The following is a 6,340-nucleotide window of genomic DNA, read 5'->3' on the forward strand; positions in this document are numbered from 1 at the left end:
CTGTTACCTGTAGTCCTTAGTTTGCATTAATTGTTTTTCCCCATATATCACCCTATTATTAATGCCTTGTAATAGTGACATACATTTGTTCTAGTTCATGGAAGAACTTTCTTATAGTTGTACTGTTAACCTCAGTCATCATCCACAGCAGCTTTTGCTGTGTGATGTGCAGTCCCATGTTTTATCCTCTAGCTTTCTTTTCTAAGGATATACACAGTCCTTGACTTCCCCTTTCAACTATACTTACACTGAGCACTGATAATTACACTCACAGTATGGTGCTACCATCACATCTATCCATTTCCAAACATTTACAATCAGCCTTATTTAAAATTCTGTACATCTTAAGCATCACCCACCCATTCTCTACCCTCTTTCTATCTCTTCGTAACCTATATTCTAGATTTTAACTCCTAGAGTTTGCTCATTATAATTAGTTCACGTTAGCAAGACCATACAAAAGCTGTGTTTTCTTGATTTGGCACTTGCCCGTAAATGCAGCCATTTAACAATTTTTTTGTAGTTTCAAGGAAGGGTACTGTGCAAGTTTGGATATATTATGTCCCCCAAAATGCCATGTTCTTTGATGCAGTCATGTGGGAGCAGATGTATTAGTGTCGATTAGATTGGAACCCTTTGATTGAGTGTTTCCATGGAGATGTGACTCAATCAACTGTGAGTGAAACGTTTGATTGGATAATTTCCATGAAGGTGTTACCCCGCCCATTTAGGATGGGTGTTAGTTGGATCACTGGAGTTGTATAAAGGACTTCACAGACAGAAGGATCTCAGAGCAGCTGTGAGTGACATTTTGGAGAGCAACAGAGAGTGACATTTCAAGAGGAGCTGCAGCTAAGACAGACATTTTGGAAGATGGCCATTGAAAGCTGACATTTTGGAGAATGACATTTTGAAACACAACCTGGGAGCAAGCAGACACCAGCCACGTGCCTTCCCAGCTAAGAGAAGTTTTCTGAATGCCAATGGCCTTTCTCCGGTGAAAGTACCCTATTGTTGATGCCTTACCTTGGAAACTTTATGACTTTAGACTGTAACTTTGTAACCAAAGAAACCCCCTTTATAAAAGCCAATCCATTTCTGTTATATTGTAAATGGCAGCATTAGCAAACAAGAACAGGCACTGTCTTTAAGTCTCCTCTGCAGCTTCTGCTTGGGGTGGGTTGGAACAATAGCCACCATCAGAGCCAAGCTCCCAGCAATCTGAAGTACCTAACCAAAAGTGGTGACAAGCCATTGGAACTCACACCCTTGAATCTTGGGGAAATGGGTCTTTATGTCCCTCTCTGGCACCAGCAAGCGATGCCAGGAGCCCAGGCTCCAGTCCCCACTACTGTCTGCTATGACGTTGGGGAGTGGGTGATGGTAGGGGCTGCAGAGATGGTGGAACTTACCAGTATTTATTGCAATTTACTAGCCTCTTTCCCCTGCTCTTTCCTGGAAGCTAGTAGACTCCAGAGTTTCAAATAGTTGATTCAGATGGTTCCTTTCTTTTTAATAGTTGTTCTGGTGTAAGGACTGATTCCTGGAACTTCTTACTTCACCATCTTCCCACAATCCCCCCCTAGCCATTCCTTTTTCACAGCTGCATACTATTCTACCCCAGGAGGCCCATCACACTTTAATTCATCCACTCCCATACTGATGGACATTTCGGTGGTTTCTGACTTTTCTCTTGGCTTCATGGCATCTCTCAAAAAGTTATTTCCTTTCAAATCCCACCGTCCACTTTCCCTGCCCCCTCCACAAACCTAAGACGCATGCAGCCCCCCTCGTGGCTGTCCACTGACCACTCCCCTCATGCCCTTCACCTTTATCTCCTCATTGCTATGAACTCCCTCTCTCCCATCCCTACCGTATCCCTACCCCTACCTCCCATCCTGACCATTTCAAACCTAGAATCCCTCAGCCATTCTCTCTGTGATGGTTAAATTCATGTGTCAGCTTGTCTCGGTTATGTTGTCCAGTTATTTGGTCAAGCAAGCACTGACCTGAATGTTCCTGTGAGGGTATTTCATAGATGGATTTATATCATTAGTAAGCTGATTGCATCTGCCACTGATTGCATCTACAATCAACAAAGGAGACTGCCTTCGGCAATGTGGAAATCTCTTCATCCAATCAGTTGGAAGTCCTTAAGTGAGAACTGAGGATTTTAGAAGTCAGAAAGAAGGATTTCTGCTTCAGTCAGCCAGCTTCTCCTGGGGAATTCATTGTCACTTTCTTTGGAGTTTCCAGCTTGCCTGCCCTACAGAATCCAGGTGGGAAGTGAGAGCAGCCTGGCATCTGGCCTCTGTTTTCTTAGCAAAGGGAACAGCATCCTGCTCCATCTTCCTGGAGAACTGGTCCCTTCCCTCTCAGCTCCCCTTGCCCCTTAACCCCTGCAGTTGGTCTGCTACCCCCACCACTCCATGGGATCCAGGAGGGACCTGCCAGCAACCGAATTCCACACACTCTGCTATCCCCACCTCCCTTGACTTCTCAGCAGCTGTTGGCCCTGCTGATATGTCCCTTTTTGACACTGTGTAAGCCCTCAGCCTCTGAAGTTTGCTTTCTTCCTCTCTGCTCCTCTGCCTCTGCCTTATGAGCCTTCTAGAAACTTCTCCCCATGCCTGCTCCACAGGCATCTCACCCTCATCAGAAACTTCCACGTCTCTCTCTCTCTCTCTCTCCAGCCTAGGCCACCTCTTTCACCCCTGATCCGAGCATCTGGCTGCAACCTGGTGTCCCCAAGACTCCTCAGATCTACCAGTACCTCCCCTAACTGTGGCTCCTCCTATGATCCCATCCCAGGGTGGCCCAGACACTTGGCCAGAGATTATTGTGTCATTCTCAACTCCTTCCTCACCCTCACCTCCAACAAGTCACCTAGATCTGTTGACCTTACCTCCCGAATGTCCCACCCCCAACTTCCCCTTCCAAGATATTTGCTGTACAAATATCTTGACAAAAGATTCATGTCCAGAATACATAAAGAGCACCTATAAATCAATAAGGAAAAAAAGGCAGAAACTCCAAAGAAAAAATGGGCCCTTCATAAAGAGCTGCATCCAAATGGCCAGTAAATGAAAAAAAAAAATGTTTGACATCATTAATCAGGGAGATGCAAGTTAAAGTCAAAATGCCATCATACTCCATATCCACCAGAATGGCTAAAGTGAAAAATAAAGTACCAAGTGTTGACAAGGATATAGGATGTCTATAACACACACCTACACTGCTACTGAGAGTGTAATATGGAACAACCACTTTGGAAAACTGTGAATTCTCAATAAGGAGCAATTTTGTCCCTAAGGGGATAGATATTTGGCAACGTCTAGAGACATTTTTGACTGTCATAACTTGAGTGGATTTGCTGCTGCCTTCTTGTGGCTAGAGGCCAAGGACACTGCTAACTTCCTACAATGTGTGGGACAGCTACCCACATGAAGAATTAGTCAATCCTAAATGTCAGTAGTGTTTGAGAAACCCTGCTATGCAGCAGTGACAACAAACAATGACGCCAACATAGAACATGGCTACATCTCACATGTATGACATTGGGTAAAAGATGCCAATGCAAGGAGAACATAACTGCTTGCTTCCTATATAAAGTTCAAATAAGAGGCAAAGCCAATCTACATTGTTAGAAGTCAGGAGAGCAGCTACCCTTGGTGGGGCAGGAACAGCAACAGGCTCCTGGGGGTAGGAGAAGTTCTGTGCCTGATCTAAGTTCTGGCTACATGAGTAGATGCATATTGTGAAAATTCTTTGAGCCATACATTTGTGATTTGTTCGTTTTTCTGTATGTGTGCTGTATTTGAAGAAAAAGTTCTAAAAATAAAAAATTCTCCCCCTTCCCTTTCATCCCTCTCTCCTAATCAGGCCTTATCAGTTCTGGACTGGGTGGCCACATCTGCCTGTCCCCTCTCCCCAGTCCATCCTTTGGACAGCAGCCCAATCTCCCTCTCTGCTCTCAAGTCTTCCATGTCTCCCTATTGCTCCTGAGATTAGACTCAAGTTTTCAAGGAAAGCTCCCCAGGCCTTGGCACCTGCTGTTCTCTTTGCCTGAGTGTTCCCTGCACACTCTTGCCATCGGAGGTTCGGCTCCACTGCCCCTGCTCTGAGAAGCTTCCTGCTCCCTTAGTCCTTTCTCTGCCACTGCCCTGACCTGGGGGCTGGGAGGCTTTGGGCTGGGTTGCTTTTTCTATATTCACCACCTCCCCCTCACACACACGTGCATGCACACACACAAGATTTTCTAAAAGGAGAGAGAAGGGGCTGAGTAATATGCAAAAGCTTAGTCACTCACCCGAGTCCATTCTCCAGGGAAGCCCCTGGGGACCCCTGAGGGTGGGAAGGGCTTCTATCCAGAGACGACCCTAGGAGGGAAGGAGGACCAAGGCAGGGACCCCAAAGGTCCTTAGACCCTGAGCTTGAAAACTGCGCCTCTTGCTCCACACCCCCAAATCCTCCCCCCAGGTCCCCACTCTGGGCTCCCTCCTCCCACCCATTTCAGGAAGAGGATCTTCTGGCCTCAGCGGCTACAAAAAGAGAAGTCCAGCCAGGCAGGGGTGGGTGAGGATGGGGGATGGGGGTGCTGGGGGAGGGGAGGAATTGTTAAAGGGCGGTCAGTCCCTCCCAGAGACCTCTGCGAGCTCAGCCCAGTTTCTCTCCAGCTCCCCTCCCCAGCCTGCCTCCTCGCTGGGACACAAGCCAAGCAGGCTTCTCTCAGGCCCCTGAAAGCTTGTGCCCATTCTTCTCTGTAGAGCCTCTGGCTTTCCACAGACACCTAGGCTCTGGCCCCACCACCGACTCACTGCCAGACCTTGGGCAAATCACTCCAGCTCCCTGCAACTCCATTTCTGCATCTGAAAGCAGGAGCAAAGGAAAACAGGCTAGGAGGGGAGCAAATAACACAGGGTCATGCAAGGGCTTGGAAATGCCTGGGGAGACATAAGGCCTGGGTTCCATCCACTCCCAGCTTGGCCACTCAGCTATGGGACTTTAGGCCAGCTCCCTAACCTCTCTGTGCCTCCGTTTCTCCACCTGCAAAACACCCACCTCGTAGGGCTGTTGTGGGACGAGATGAGTTCATTTAAAATAGTGTCTGCCCTAGAAGTGCCCTGTGGCAATTTGCTGCTGTTATTTTTGGTTTGTTTTATTATTTTGTTGTTGTTGTTAGTTTACTAGGTAAGTTTAATAGCTAAGGACGTGCTCTACCTTAGGCAAATGCTCAATAAATGCTGCTCCCCCACCACCACCCCAGGCAACCCCTATCCCCCTACCCCCATCCCCTCTCTGCCTTCTCCATCCCTTCTCTCTGATTGCCCTCAGTCAGCTCCTGCCCCAGGCTGGCCAGGCTGAACAGATCTAAGAGCTACTGTCCTTCAACTTTGCCTGTCCAGGAAAGCCACCCAATTGGTGTGCCTGGCTCTACCCAGGCTGCTGGGGGCAACCCGTGCAGATGGTCCCCAAACAGGCCTTCAGGGAGACTGGACAAGCCCCCTGAACCAACTCCCTCCCGCCCCACCCCCGCGTGGCAGCTAGATTTATCCTTTCCCCATACCTCCTCCTACCGCTCATCCCCAGAGGCACTCACCCACGAGGCCTCTTACCTTCCTTTCCACACATGTTCAGCCCCGATGGACTTGCCAATCTTCTGGAATGCTCCACCCACTGCCTTCTGTACATCTGGATGCGCCACATCCAACTCCAGCACCTTCCCTCCAAATCTGCTATCACCCTGTACCCAGTGACTCCCACCTGGTCGCTCAGCCAGAGACAGGTGTCACAACAGGGCCCACTTCTGGTACTACCTGCCTCTAGACACCCTCATCTCAGAACTTGGGGTACTTTTTGCTCTGACTTTTCCCTCCACCACCCACTCTGTAGCCCTGGGTGGACCTGAACATGACACTCCCTCTATCAAACCTGTCTGTGGCTCCCTGAGGCTCCGTGAAATTTGAAACCCTTATCTAGGACCTCCAGGCCTGAGAGGACAGCCTCTCTCGGGCTGCCACTCTGAACACAGAGGTCTTTTGTTTTACTAGAGCCCCTTCTTCTCCAGGACCGCTGCTTCCCCAGCTGCCCCCCATGCCCCCACGCACTTGCCCTTGCAGCTGAGGGTTGTTCCCTCCTTGGAAAGGCCACCCCAACTTTCCCAAGGTGTCCTGAACATCCTGTCCCCACCCGCACATCCTCATCGAGCAACCTCCTCATTAGATGTGGCTTACTGGTCCCTCAGAAAAGGCCCCTCCATTTAAAACAGGCACCAAGACCCCCAGAGGGAGGGCAAACGGGTTGATTGGAAGGGACTGTATCTTTCGAAAACCAAGTCTGA

The sequence above is a fragment of the Choloepus didactylus genome (genome assembly GCF_015220235.1).
Source record: "Choloepus didactylus isolate mChoDid1 chromosome 25 unlocalized genomic scaffold, mChoDid1.pri SUPER_25_unloc2, whole genome shotgun sequence".
NCBI lineage: Eukaryota > Metazoa > Chordata > Mammalia > Pilosa > Megalonychidae > Choloepus > Choloepus didactylus.